General features: G+C 34.3%; 1 protein-coding gene across 21 annotated transcripts in view; it reads left to right on the top strand.

The window, feature by feature from the left end:
- Positions 1-16,104, top strand: part of TAFA5 (TAFA chemokine like family member 5) — a 673,456-nt gene that overhangs the window by 256,487 nt on the left and 400,865 nt on the right. The window lies entirely within an intron of this gene.

Raw genomic sequence — 16,104 nt, forward strand, 5'->3', positions numbered from 1 at the left:
AGGAAATAGTGTGACTCTGAACGTTTCTAGATTTGAGGATGATCTCTTGGTCTAACTGACATGACTTAACATTTTGGATTTTTTTAAATGACTAGAATTTAATACTTCAAATTTTTGTGACATGATGGCTTTTATTTTTTCATCCATCAAAACTTCTCAAAATATTAGAATTGATGTCTTCACCTGATGCATATTACTGAAGTGGCAGTCCACTGTTTTTATGTACATACGATGAGTGTTCTATGATTAAAAGAAAAACAAAGTAGTGTTAAGAATATTGGATATATTTATAATTAAAACTTCTGAAATTCCTTTGAGTGTGATATGTCTTTCCCCTGCTTCAGCTTTTGGTAAGGAATAAAGTTTTCTAAAACAATTGCTAAATTAGAATGTGAAAGACATTTCCTGTGTTCTTTTATGTTGTAATTGCAACTTGTTGGCAAGTTACATGTGCTTATATATGCTTATATATGTTTATATACACTTTATCCAAAACACTGATTTCACCTATAGTGAATACCTGAAGAAATAAAAATTCCACATAAGGTAACATTCACCTGAGTGCATTATTGGTTTAATAGATGGACAGCATCTTCCTTAACCCTGAACAGCTGATTAAAAAATACAGCTTTATTGAGGATTTTTTTAACAGAGTATTTGCTGGAGACATGCATTTTGAAGTGTCCTAGATTTAAAAACTCTACTGGATGCAGAAAGTTGTTGTTTTGGACTTTTTTGATACCTGGGGTTAAATTTTTGCAGGAGACTCCTGTGCTATACGCAGATTATTTTAATTATCACTCACATTTTATCATTGTTTTATCAGTCATTTTATCATACATTCAATAACTGGTACTGTTGTGCAGTACTGGAAACTATTTAGTTGGCTTTAATTGATTGTGTTCAGAAGCAGCAAAATAATTTTATTATGTGTGAGGACAAAGACAAAAAATGGGATAGTCCCATAACTGCACTCTTTATTTGATGTGTTTATTGTGTATCAGTGTCTTCACCACTGATACTACTCTTATTTTCTTTTACTTGCTCTAAGTCACTTATTTATATTTATATTACAAACATTACTTGACTAGAAGTGTTCTTCACTGCTTGTACACTGAACTGAAGTATACTAGTCATTTAGTTGTATTTTTTTATATTCTTGTGTAGCTGACCAAAGTAAGCTAATTCTTGCGGTTAGTAATGCAAAGTTTAAATTGAAAATTTGGATCCTTGTCTCTTAAAAATAATTACGTAATATTTATGATCTACTAATCAGGTTATCAGAAGGGGTATATTAAGGACTGTGATGTGGCATCACTCTGGTTCCATGATTAACTTGTCTTGCCAGGTTTTCAAGGAGATTCTGCTGCAGACGAGGTCTAAAGCATTAACTTTAATGGATTAATCAAGATGAGAGAGAGTATCCAAATGTGCATTGATTCATCTCAAAAACTATTAAAAATGAGAATGCTACCAAAAGCCCAGCAGTTGTAGATTTATCAGTATATAAAACCTGAGAGACCCAATTCATTCAAAATTGTCAGATTAGCGGATCAGATGCCATTTTCAAACCCAATTAGATGTGTTCCTCAAACAAGGAGAAAGTAATTTCTCTAAGGGCAGATTTTATCAAGTGCTTCTCAATAGTTTCTGGATTAATGCTAAGTAATAAGTAGATTTATCACATTATTAACTTACTAATACCATATCAAACAAGCATCACTCTCCTTTGCCCTACTGTAATAGCTACAATTTCTGATGTCATGCTTATTTTTGTTTAAAATTTTAATTAAAATTCCAGACATAAAGAAGACAAAGTGCTTTGGGTTTGTTAGGTTGTATTTTTATTTTAGTTTTAACATCAGATTTCTTGACTTTTTGTATTTGTATATATATTTTCTCTAATGAGGAGCAGCTAAGGTATCTGGGGTTGTTTAGCCTGGAGAACAGGAGGATCAAGTGAGATCTTAATGTTCTCTCCAACTACCTGAAAGGAGATTGTAATCCAGTGGGATTACAATTGTTACTTTTCCCAAGTAACAAATGATGGGACAGGAGAAATTGTCCTCAAGTTGCACCAGGGAGGTTTAGATTAGATATGAGGAAAAAATTCTTCACAGAAATGGTTGTCAAGCACCAGAACATTGAAGTGGTGTAGTAAGCATTCCTGGAGGTGTTTAAAAGACACATAGTTGTGAAATTTAGGGACATGGCTTAGTGGTGGACTTGGTTAATGTTGGACTTAGTGATCTTAAAGGTCTTTTCCAATCTAAAGGCTTCAATGATTCTATGTTTCTATGATCCTATCTGTGCTTGTACTTTTGAATGTCTGGTTTTGTTTTTCTGCAGGCAGCTGGCTACCTTTCACTGCCTGTCAAATCCTCTCTTGAAACACAAGCTCAGTGAGCCAGTACTAGGAAGATGCATATTTTTGGTATAAAGTCTTGCATGGTTTCCTAAGGAATAGGATGGGTAGAAAGACCATTACTTTAATTGCTTTCATATGAGGCAGAGTACTATGGTTGTAGTGCCTAGTCTTTTATCCTTGTGTGGTTTTGGTATCTAAAAAGAGATGCTTCTTTGAATAAGGAGCTCTAGTGTTATTCTAGTGTTGATGCTGTTATTCCATTACTTCATAGGGCTGCACAACTTGGGTAGAAGCTTCTTCTTACAATATCACTTATTTGGATCTATCCCAGTGAGGCTTTAGGTTACTCTTAAGACACTTTGTCTCAATCTCTTTTTTTTTTTTTTTAAAGTGTAAACTTTCCTCTGAGACTTTCAGTTGTGAAGATTATACATCATTATCCTCATTAAGAAACCAACAGGGAACCTGCTTGAAAACAAGCTCAAATGAATTAATTATCATAATTATTAATTTATTTTATGCTTGAATAGTGTGTTACTCCCCTGTCTTTTTAGAGAACAGCAGTTTGCTTATGTTTGCTTTGTCTGTTTATTTTTCTTAAGGATATGTACAGAATTGTAAGCCATTTTGTTTTCTTTAGAGCAACATGATAAATTTCTATGTCTTTTTAGTTAAGCTTGAGTCTGGTTTCTTTGCATCAGTCTTATTGTTAATGTACAACATCTTAATGCCTGGTGCTGGAAATGCCTGATTTATTTGTGATAGTTTGCTGCAATGTAGGGTTTTATTAGCTATACTAATAAGAAGCTCATACGAATAAGAAGCTCATCACCTTTACCTTTGCTGTGTGAGGTGAAAGAGCTTAATTCTCTCTGACTCAAACACTACTAATCTGCAAACACAATGGAGCCAGGAGATGTTATTTGTATATGTTATATATATATATATATATATATATATATATGGATAATATTTTACTATAAAAATGCTTAACAAGGATAATATATATTTTCTTTTTTATTTCTCTGAGGGATCTAAAAGTATGTTCAATTATACAGCATTTATGTTTTTGCTTTTTTATCTATTACCTTGACATTAAGTGTAATAAAAACCTAAAGGTCAGTAAATAAAAATCTTTCACATATTCTTAATTAGCCAATGCCAATTCTGTTTTCTCAAAGGCTTTTCCAGTATGGTGACAGTGGAAACATCAATTTGAATACAGTTTGGGGTTTTTTTGAATGATATTCCATAAAGTTGACGATGGACAAGTTACAAATAGAACCATACATGCTTGTAATTGTAATTCATTTTCAAAGGGAAAGCAGAGTAGGATGTAGAAAAGGAAAGAAGGGAAGGGAATCAAATTTACAGTGTGTGAAAACCATATTAGTTTTGGATATATAATGTTTTATCAGGTATATTGTCAAGATTTCTTTTACATCTTCTTAAAGTCTAATTTTCCTGTTGATTACAAACGTGACAGATTCTTTGCTGACTCTATGGTCTCTTGTGATGGGCTGCTGGCTCACGTATGAGCTACCTTACTTCACATGATTCACCCTGCAGAGCTCCTGTTCACCTTTGCTTTCATAGACTGTTATCCCAGAGAATTGATTTCAGTAAACAGAAAAGCCTGCCTTCAGACAACTGGGGGAAAAAAAGCATTTCTAAAGTATATTAGAATAGTGAGGAATTGTCAAAAGGATGTGGCCATAAATGCACAGTTCAGATAACCTCAGTTACTCATGTGAATGACAATTGAGTAGCAGTATTGAATTGTTTTCTTGTGGAAGTTAAACTCCTACCTTGTTACTAGAGTGCTATGTTTATCTTATTGACATATACATTTTGCAAGTCTGCATTTATTTGTGCATTGATATTTTGACTAATCCATATTAATGAAATTATATACAGAAAATTGTAACTTAATTACATTGTAAGCAGGAGTGACGCATTGCAAAGTCATCTTAATGTACTTGCACTTCCCTAGAGACTATTGGCAGCATCTGTTAAGCTACTCACCATTGTATTAGAAGTGATTAGCAAAACTAGCAAAAAGCCAAGACCTCCCTCCTATCAGTCACACAACTATAAGAATGTATTGCATTTTATTTTACATTGGGAAGAAGTATGAACTAGAAGTCTATGATACATAGGTAATGGAAGAATAAAACCCTTATTGTGTGTTTGAAAATGTCCTATAGCCATCCTATTTTTTATTCTGCCTTTGAAATGTTCATTGTTTGGTAGGCAGAAATTTAGAATAAAACTAGTTAGAACTACTGAACAAATCCCCCAGTCCTCCAACACACACCTTCAAATAATGGCAGAGGTAACAAGCTGCTTCTTCTTCCTTTAGCACTAAAAAACTCCTTGCTCAAATCACAGCTGTGTTCAAGAAATTAAAATTATTCTATTTCTCTTCAACATAATACATCATTATTTGAAGTTAAGAATAGTTTTGATGTCTGTTATTGTATTTTAATTTGAGTATGTATTTAATCAGAATGCTGACTTTCCAGTTGGATAGTACATTCCCAATCTGATCATTGTATTGCAAAGACATACATGAGAAAAAAACATAGAGGCAAAAACGTGAGTACCAAGATATAGAAAAATCTGTGTGCTTTTCAGCATATGCTGTGATTCTAGGAGTAACTTCAATTGCACTTGAAACTGATAAACATAGTGAAATTTGGTATTCTCCTACTTGAATTACAGGAATTGGATGATTATTTTTTCTCTTGTCTTGCTTTTTTTTGGTGGGGTTGGAAGGATGGGGGTGGGGATAATGCTTGGGAATTGTAACCTAGAAGAGAGAGTAGAATAAATCCTGTTTACTAAAAGGAAATTATAGCCTGTGATTTATGCACCTTATTGATCAACAATCATCCTGTAATACTGAAAGCTACACTTGAGAACAGTTTTAATATTTTGAAGGGTTAGAGTTTTGGGGGGAGTTTTACTGGTGATGGGAGTGTATTTTTTTGTCAAAAGAACAAGAAAAAAAAAGTTTCAAATTATAGGCCATCTAGCAAATTATAGTCCATCCATCACATAGTATGGCATGCTATATTGTCATGTGTTGCTTCTAGAAGAAAAGTATTAAAAAAATTCTTGCGGTACTATTTTCTGTTTATAGATTTATTCTATGATCAGGCCCCTTCTATGATTTTAATCCCTTCTAATCACTCCTGTACATTGCAGTCTTCAAAGTGATTCTGAGGGTAAATCAAGGTAAGTGAAATGAAGAGGATGCTTATGATGACATTCAGCTTGTATAGAAGTGAGTGTGCATATGAGTCTAAATTAAATACTCGTTATACAAGCAGAACACGCTGTTTTGAGTTGCTAGAAATAATCATGAGGACTGGGAATGTTATTCATTCCAGAACAGTTACAGTGTTTTAGTGTGCAGAAATACTGCATATTTTTTCTCTTTTTGAGGCAATTGGAGATTTTCTGAGACTGAATACACCTACAGCTTTTAGTTCTATTACCTATTGTGGGCAGGCGTTCTTGTGATAAGTATAGTTTAGAAAAGACAGGTATTTAATTCAGAAATCTAGTCTCAGCTTATGGTAGAGGTGGGCTTCCTGAGAAATAAGGAAGATGGTAGGAGCTCTTTATGCTGCTTCTCTATAAACTAAATTGTTCCTATGTAAGTTTTTTTAAAAGCCTTTATCCTTTTTATCCCTGTTAGATGGCACAGTTGTAGCCTTATGGCCTTTTTTTAATGTTTAACATAGAAACCATTCGAGAAGTGTCAGGAAAAAAGGTGAGAACATATCTTTGCTTCACCAGTGTGTACCACGTTCTGGTGAGAGAAAAAGTTGGTTATGCAATGGCCATCAAGAAATTCTGGAGAACCTGATGCCAGAATGACTGCAAGGGCTCTACCAGTGTAACTCCATATCAGTCAGTCCCTATTAGGATTGTCATACCATATTGTTAAAGAAAAAAAACTGCTTAAAAAAACCAAACGATTGACAGAAGGTATTTGATATTTGTAGGTGCCCTGGCCAGTTTACAGTCCTTGCCTTATGCGAGTCAAGACTGGATTTGTCACAATTGTCCTTGCTCAACTTTTGCTTCTCATTTGAAAATGTAGCAATGTTAACTGTAAAAGGTGAACCCTGCAATGACAGCTGCACAGAAAGCATCAGTGCAGGAAAGAGATGCTTAGAATTTGTTTGTGTTTGCAAGTAAAATGCAGCCCTTTGTCTTCTTTCGGAAACACATGTAGAAGAATATGAAAGCCATCAAGAAGATGAAACAAAGCAAACAATTCACTGTTCAAAAATATGCATAAATAATTTCTGACTTTAAGAGTGGATGTGACCAATACAGAGGTTTACATTTTCAGTCAGTTACTCTCTTATAGTGTTCTGTAAGGCTAAGAAAGTAGCTAATAAAAGAAAGGAAACAAACAACAACAACAACAACAAAAAAAAAAAAAAAACACAAAAAAACAATGCAAAAACCAACAATTTTTTTAAAGCAATTGATTTTTATGTTGTTACTGTAATTGCCTAGTAAGAACTGGAACTTAACGTCTTCCTGTGTTGGCCATTAGTACAACCTTATGCTAACAAGAGTCACATTTTTACCTGAGAAGGGCAGTATATATTATAAAGAATAGTTTGAGAGCTGGATATCAAAGTGAATAAATCCTTTGTTCGCTTCTAGTTGTATCTTTATTTCATCTGTTGTTTGGTGCTTTCATAGGCACTGTTCAACTCATTTTCAAAGGTCCAGATCATGGACTGTATCAAGAGCAAAAAATACAAGTTAACCTATTATCAGGTTTTGATATGGTTCCATTTATGCACTTTTTTTTGCATAAAATACCATTATCTCAGTCAAGAGGAAGCATTGTTCAGTTTTATAGAGACATTCTTTGTCATTAGACAAGCCAACCTTCAGTGGCTCAATTAACAATATTCAGATGCCTTCTTTTTGTACAACTCTAAATAAGTATTAATAAATATTCAAATATTCATCATTTGACTCTTCATTTTGATTATGTTTAAAGTAATACGTGGTCCTAGATGCAGAGAGATCTCAAATCCATGTATATAATTTTAAAAACCTGCAAAATTATTTTTTAACTGCACTTCTTTCTTAAGGAGCAGGTTATCTTAAAAAATTTGAATTAGTAACATAAACCATAACTATGGGATCTAACATTTTCAAGGGTATTACAATATTTTATATCAAATGGGACTCTGAAGACATCCATAAACAAAATATTCTCTTTCAGTTCATAAGACCACTAATACAACATTAACCATTCTTCATTAGTCTGAAAAATCTATTCCGTAACTTTATTTCTCAGATATCCCAGAATACAAAATGTGAGTTGAAAGGTCTTTTCAGACTGTTTTGGTGACCTTGGACAGGTGGACTTGGATTCATCTTCCTCAATTCAGATGACTCCATCTCAGCTAACCATCCTAAACCCCCCTACTCACTGGAGAGAAATAGGCACTACTGGACTTGGTTCATCTGAATTGCTTTCGACAGCCAATTTTAGATGAGATAAATATCTGAAGTTGCACAGGATATATTCCATTCCCTTTATTACATTGCCCTTCTGGGAAATGAAGAAGATGGTGCTGTTCTGTAGCTGCCACACTGACATAAAAGGAAGGATAAATAATAGTAAAAGGTGATGAAACTGGATAGTCCATCAACCCCAAAGATTCTGATTTATCTGCCCGCATAAATGTGCAACAGTGTGGACAATGAGTCAAACAAGAAGGAATATACAGAAATGGGATGAGTAATATGTGACTGTAGACTATGAGATTGATCTGAAGTGTTGATGCGCTCCATGAAGCATAGCAAGATGGGAAAGCTGAAAATGAACACAAGGCAGGATCATCTCACCAAATGAGGATTATTTTGAGTTAGAGATATTTTTTTTCATATGCATATACACCATGCAATATGTATAATCTTATTGCTGTTATCAACACGTGCTTAAACAAATGTGGTCACAAAACTTTTGCTATAGTAAAACTGTAGGGTAGCCAAACCTTTTGTCACTCAGTTAAGGCCTAATAAAGTGAGAGGAATGGAAAGAATATGAAAAGATTTTTTTTTTTCCTTCTTTCTTTTTTCTCTACAGTTGAAAAGTAAAGGGAATGCTCAGCTAAGGTTGCTAAAACTGCCTTCTTGACATTGATTGACTGACTCCATTGTAGCAGGTTTGTTATATTTCAAGATTTAAACTGAAGATTCTCTGGAGAGTACGTGAATTAGGTCTGTATAGGTAGTGAAACAAGGATTAAAATTTAATAGATATTATAATCTTTCTCATGGAAAAGAAATGTTTCTTCAGATGCACTTGAAGATAAATGAATAGTAAGAGGGTCTTTTTTATTGTTATTAGGAAATTCAGAAAGTAGTTTATCATATATTTTCTTCTCTAAGAGTGAGAGTGGGAGAAAATTCAGTAACATGCAGTCAAAGTATCAGATTAGCAGAAATGGAAATTGGACTACTTTAGGTAGAAAAAAAAAAGCTCAAAGCCCAAAATCAAATGGTTCATTGGCCTTTGCCAATAAGAAATTTTTCACTGAATCATATGAAACCAAGCTTTTCTATCTTATTTTCTCAGAGAATAAGCAATTTCAGTTTATTTCATTTGTTGTAATAGTCTGCCATTAGTTTTTTTTGAACTAGGTATAATTTAAATTAATTCAGTTTGGTTTTGTTCCCTATCCAACAACATTGTAATAATTACTGTATTTGAGTCTTTTAAGGTCTGTGTTGATTACATTGGTCATAATACATGAATTTAAATAATCAGGTTTTGTGTTATTATTCGGATTAAAATATTTTAATTTTTTTCCATGTTATAAAATTCTTAGCAGGATTTAGGAAAGAGTATACCCATAAAATTCTTTACTATCCCACATGAAGATATGATTATTCCATCAAAAAGCTGTTTTTGCTCTAAGAGAATATACAATACAGTGTTCTGATGGTATTTTCCTTTAGTATTATATCTAGCAGCCTTTTAGAATGATTTCATAAGTTATACAGTTACTGCAGTAAGTGTGATTATTCACTCATCATACTGTTCACTGTTCACTTAAGCAAATAGCCTCTAGTCATCATTTTGAAAGAAGATGTGAAGAAGATTGCGCTTCCATAATTAAAAATAAAAATCAAATCCCTCTTCTGTCTTCATTTTTAAATTGCTGCTGTCAAACTGTACAAATTTCCCAGAGAAAAATGATTGAAATACCTAAAAAATATAATTCATAATACTTAGTCTTGGATGAATAATAAAAAAGGTAGAACATTACAAATTGTTATTTCCTCATTCTAATTAGATTATACAAATCCTCAATGCTTTACATGAGTATATTATGGTATGACAATCATAAATCCCATGCAATTTACTCTACTAAGCATATGGTATTGCTAATAGGTAGCTCAACAATCAATTTAATCATGCAATTTAATCTTTAACATTAATATATATATTCATGGTAACAACTTTAAAAATAATAAGCACCAGGACTGTGCTCATTTAAATTAAACTAGCTCCGAGTATTTGTCTTGTCTTCTAACTGTTTAGTAATGCTTTTCTTTCTTGGATCTATTTGTTACTGAATTATAGATTGAAAATGGTTTTTCTTTGCATATTTTATTTTACTCATGATATTTTCTTTGTCTTCCAATTAACATTTATTCAACATTTCAGGGCTCACTGATATGTCCTTTTAAAACAATTGCAAGTTTAATAGGGCAGAGAGCTGACATTTGTCTACAGATCAAACCAATTTCACAGGCAGAATTTTGATTTGAAATTATATAGTCTGAATGCAATCATCTTGTCTATCTCTAGCTTTAGGAATTCTATACCAAAGACAGGAAAGTTCTTGAACATGTCTGTGTGTGTATTTATAGTTGATGCAGCTTTAGGAACTACATCTATGACTGATCATGCTTTCTTGAATAGAAAGACATTATGAATATTATCTCTAAAGAAATGGGTAATACATGTTAACATAGCTATGCTAAAGTTAGTAAAGATGTAGCAATTTAATCCAGCTGCAATTCTGGCCAATAAGGGTAACAAGCAATCTTTTCTTTTGAGCTTTATGGCTTAGTGTGCAGGGAAGCATCCTGCACTAGGATTTAATGTTGGTTATAGCAGCAGTGGCCTCATGACTGACAGATATGGTTACTCCCTCACCCACAAATGCTGTTTCGTGCATAGACTTTCATCTGTTGGCATCTTCAAAACTAAAAAACTAGGTTTGAATTATATAAATATAATATTATAGTCCACAACCTCTACTTTATTCCATCATAATTATTGTAAAGACACTTCAGGTTTTTAATGTAAAGTGGAATGTTTATAAAATAACTTTTTTCTATTTTAAACAAAAAACATGTCTGAAATTAATACTATAAAAATGAAAAAAAATCTAAATGAAGATTCCTGCGATGCATCTACAAGTGTGCCATATAATTTTTTATCTCCTTTAATTGTTGTTATGGTGTAATATAAATTGCCACGAAAAGACTATAATATATAGATAACGATGTATTCAAAGTAAAAATCTCACAAGCCTTTGAAGCAGAGATAACGATTTGTTTTAGGACGTCAGCCTCAGACACCTCCAACTGGGGACTCAACTGCAACAGCTTTGCCCACTGAGTAGGCACTGGGATAATTCATGCTCAAAAAAAAGTTGATTAAGTGGATTGAATCCTCTGATTTCTTTCATAGTAGGCAGGGTAGCATTCAGGGTGGCTGTCTATAGGCTTTTACTTAGTCAAATCTCATATAAAGCTACACTCTATGAATACAAAAGTAGATCTTAACTGAATGGTGTTATTGGACATTCCAGTGCTATTTCCATGTAATCGCATAGGCAAAACCAGAAATAATAGGGCAGATGCATGAAGTAAGTAATAATGACCTAATTACTTTAGTATGCTGATATCAGTAAATTTCCCTGGATAATCTCATGACAAGGTTGTACTATTGATAAACCACTCTTGAGATGAAAGCTTGTGTTCATCTCAAAGCATTTGGATTCATTAGTAATATATGATCACCATTAAATACTCATGTTTTGAGTGAAATATTTGAAAACAGTGTCAGAATCTAGGAAGAGGCATGGCTGTATATCTATTCAAATTGTCATGCACTTTCTGTCTACATTAGTAAGCAATGATTAGTAAATGAAAACCAACATAAAGTAAAAAAAAAAAAAAATCCAACAAACAAAGCACCCCTCTCAACCGCCCCCCCAAAAAAACCCTACCACTAAATAAAACCTCAGAGAAATGCAAATTAATCTTATATCTGTCTGACAAAAAGAAGCTTTATGTGTAAATACGGTACAGTTGGTGACACCTGTAGTATGAAGCTTTTGCTCCTTCCCAAGAAAGTATACCCGGTCGCTCTGTAAAGTTCAAGCTGAACAAAATGTGTTTCAACAGATATGTATTGATTCTTTTTCATCTATCTACCTATATTTTGGTTTATCTACCTATTTATACACACACACATTAACACAAATGAGCATGGGGCAGGAGAAAGAGATAAAGAGAGGATTTTTTTTTCTTAGCCAGAGTACCTATATTTCACTTCTGCAACTCCTTTAAACATCCAGTTTGATTTTTAGTTTTATTGTATCAACACAGGTTCTCCATCTCCAGCTGTAAAGTCCCCTGTTCTTAAATGGAAGCAGAGGGATTCCAAAGACAAACTCTTTTATAGCAACTCTAATCCAGTGGACTTTCCAGCTCAGGTGATTTCTCCTCTGAGCCTGTTTGCTGCCATTCCCATTTGCAAAATCCAGCTTGTGGCAGGGCTGGTGTGTGTTACAGAGGTGTTTGTGCAGGCACGCAGAAGTGAAGCTGTGCACGCCCCCACACACACTGTAAGGCACCGAGCAGCCACATGGACAGCAAACCAAACCCTGCCCAAGTGACGCCCTTGTGAACACCCTCAGTGGTCTCTCATTCAGCTGATGAGTAAAAGAGCTTGCTGGTGCTCCTGTCCTACATCCATACCCAAACTAGGTAATCTTGATCTTTTATGGCATTACTTGATACTGCTTTGTGAGGCTCTCCTCTCCACAAAAGGTCTCCAGTTCTGCCCTTCAAGTACACATGCAATTTGGTTGTTCCCATGGGACTTCTCTCATCGCAACCACTCTGTCCTTTTTGTCACCTTCTCATGCTGTTCTTTACTGCCTCCAACAATTCCTTGCACAGTAATTTCTTGTGGCTGACTGAGTCAGCGACATCTCAGGCCAGGACATCTGTCTTTGTGTCATAAACACCCTGGCTCTGCGTGGTTGTGTATAGGTCATGTATGTGGTCTGTATGTTATTTGATTTATTTGGATGCTGCCTTGGGGACTTGCCCCTTTTCTTCTACACTGGGGCATTGCAGAGTGGTGTATTACAGGTTATCCCACTGTTATTTCCGTCATCAGCATTAGGATCCTGCTTTTTTACTGATTCCTTTCGTGTTTTTATGCCAGAGCACTCCTTTATTTTCCTTTTCCCTTTTTAAGCAGTTTCTCTGCTTTGCTTACTCTCAACTCCAATCATCTTGTAGCTTGGTCCCAGCCAACTGACAACTGTCAGCAATTATGAAATCAATGAGAATATGCTTGCCAAAGCTGAAATTTATTGAGGACACTCTGCACTCTTCCTGCAATATATGCTAACATACCACTATCCCAAATTCCTCCTACACTGAAAATATTAAAAAGATTAGGACCACTTGTACAATTTTGACATGACTGCTTTCCTGTTCTCTGGTAAAGGAGCACAGTTAGGAAAAAGGAGACGTTGCTGGTGGTGGTGGTTTTAGTCAGTCTGACACTTTGGCAAGGAGACATAAATTTTAACACCTTGAGTCCTTTCTAACCTTTTTTGAAGTCCAACTCAGTAAACAAGTACTCTTAGTAAGGAGATGGAAATAAAAAATGACTTATTCACCTTTCTGTGAGCAGACAGATTTCAACTTCTGGCCCCAATGCATTATTCCAGGTTGGTTTTGCTAAATTATATCTCTTTGTGTTGATGAAAAGCTTTATAAAATTAACATACCTTTTAGCACTTTCAGGTACACTGAGATAGTGCCACTTGAATTTGGAGCTAGAGGATATTTCAGACAAACCCTGCGCTTTGATTATTCTATCATTAAAAATACTTTGTAAAACTTCTTGCTTCTCTTTACTTTCCTGGGACTGAAATAAGGTGGATTTAAGCAACTATTACGTTTTTTACTAACTATAAAGTTATTTACATTGGTTAAGAACAGTATTACAGCTGTATACAGAATTCAGAATAAATATTTATTACATTAGTGTCTACACAAAGACACTATGGTAATTAGAGTATGAAGAGCTTTCATTGTTTCAAAGCTCACTTTGTAAGGTATGGCCTGAGGGAGAACTGTAATGCTATGAACAAATTCTATGCAATCAAATATATTTGCATTTCTGACCTAATTTTGGGTGTTTTTAATTAATACAAATTGCATTTAAATAGTTTTAAATAATTTTATACAGTCAGTAAGTCCAGTATAAGATTTCAGGGATATAGAGAAAAATTTAGAATGCTTTTTGATCTTTTGAGGTATTCCATGAAGTGGAGACAGGGCATGAATTATCACAAAAATACTTTTATGGAAAATGAGAAACAGGGATAACCTGACACTGTCAAAACATGTTGCATTTATTTATATATTCAAGGGCTCTGAAAAGTTAAATTATTGCCTAAGATGGAGTTTTCCTGAAGATACTACTTCTAAGACCTATCATGTTAGTCCTAACACCGTGTCATACGTTTTGGAAATCTTACTGTGAATAAACAAATAACCATCCACCCTGAGGAAGCTAAAAGTCAGTGAGAGGAAGTTTGTATTTACCTCCAGTGTTACCTCCAAGTTTTCTGGCTGCAAAAGTAAAACATCATAATAATTTCTGCCATCCATTAGTTTAGATCATTTCAAAATTATGACAAGATTAAAATAGCTACTGACTGCTACATAAACATCCAGCTTGCTATGGAAAGTTGGCAAGGTAAAGTAGAATGGCTGAAATAAAAAATATTTGTTAGGGTTTTTTTAATAAATATGCATCAAATATAAATATGCTCTCATAGTGGCCTTACTGATTCAGAATGGGTCATAGGAGATGGTCATAGTATGAGATCCCAAAAGTGGGGTCATGCATAGTTTATGTATGTGCCTATGTATGGTAAATGATTAGAGAAGTAGGTGGCAAGTGGGAAGGCAAGAGTCCAATGGATATTATTTTAATCAGTTTTCTTTTCTGCCTGTTATTCACATTTGTTTTTTCAAGCCACTATTGCATTTGTAGTCAGATCTCCATCTTCATTATACCTTCATTAACCTTTTAAATATCCTGTCTGTGTACAGGATCTTTTCTTTCATTTAATTATCTATTTAAAATTCACAAATGGTAGCTGATGCCATTTTGGCTTTTTGACATTTTTCACCTTCAGACTGTAAGAAACAGATTTAAGAGTCTTGTTCTGCTGGTTTATGTTGCATCCTGATTTTAGCTGAAATTCTGGACTTGGAATTCAATCATTCATTGTCATTCAGAAGCCATTTGAGTTGGGCTTTTGTGCTTTGTGGGGTCGGGAGATCTCAGCTGAATTACAGTCTTGAATTTTTTTTTTTTTTCTTGTATTCTTTTCCTTGTCCTGTCCCTGTTTCTTCTGTTTCAGTAAAATAATAAAATATCCCAGTTCTGATATTTTATGCAGGGATTACATTTCTTTTGCTTGCAGATAAGATCATTCAGATTGCAAGTGAGTCAGTTCTCTTATAATCAATTGATTTATACTTTTAAAGGTACACTTGTCATTCTGCTTTCTAGTACAGTGCTACCTCTCAGCAAATGTGAGATAGAAGTATTTGTTACACCAAGTGTTTATTGCACTATTTGATGTACTTAATTTCTTTTTTCTTTGTAGTCATCAACAGTGTTTTCAGTTGCATTTCCTAGAACATCAGGTATAAAGATATGCAGGGTTGGAATAAAATGTTTCTGTTACTTTTTAGCCATTCAAGCAGTTCTTTCTTTCCTCCTAATCATATTATTAACACTTAATAGCAGTTGCTATGGGAGCTGCAGAACCAAACAGAGGCTGAGGCTCTGTGACATTACATCTGTGTTAAATGTAACATCTGGTCTTTACCCCCTTGAAGGCAACAGAAGTGGTGAAAGGAATTTCAAATACTCATTTTTGCACTAGCTTGAACCTCAGTACACAGTATGATTCACTGCTAGGGAAGAAGTGGGGCTACCGAGCTTCTGCTATCACATATAAGGATTAGAAAGATAGGAGGCAGACTGAGTTTCTGTCATGGCTCCTGTCTAAAGTAAGATGATAAAAAGAACACATGGTACCTTTCCTGCCTGTCTGGTTTATTCATTAATGCTACCACTCTTTGGCTCATAACCTGCCTTCTTCAAACACACTTTCTGTTATAAGAAACTCAGTCTGTCTGAAAAAGTCCTTGTCAAAATCTACCCTTCATCATCTTTGTCAACTTTCTGCGTATTCCCAGCATGCTACTTTTCTCATAGTCAATCCTTATTATAACGCGTAGGCACACTGCTTGCCAGAATTCCCATGAGATAAAACCTTAGCCTTCTTTTACAGGTATCAAATATCTCTTCACTATTCTTCTTTAATTCTGATAGT

This window comes from Taeniopygia guttata, chromosome 1A, assembly GCF_048771995.1.
Source record: "Taeniopygia guttata chromosome 1A, bTaeGut7.mat, whole genome shotgun sequence".
NCBI lineage: Eukaryota > Metazoa > Chordata > Aves > Passeriformes > Estrildidae > Taeniopygia > Taeniopygia guttata.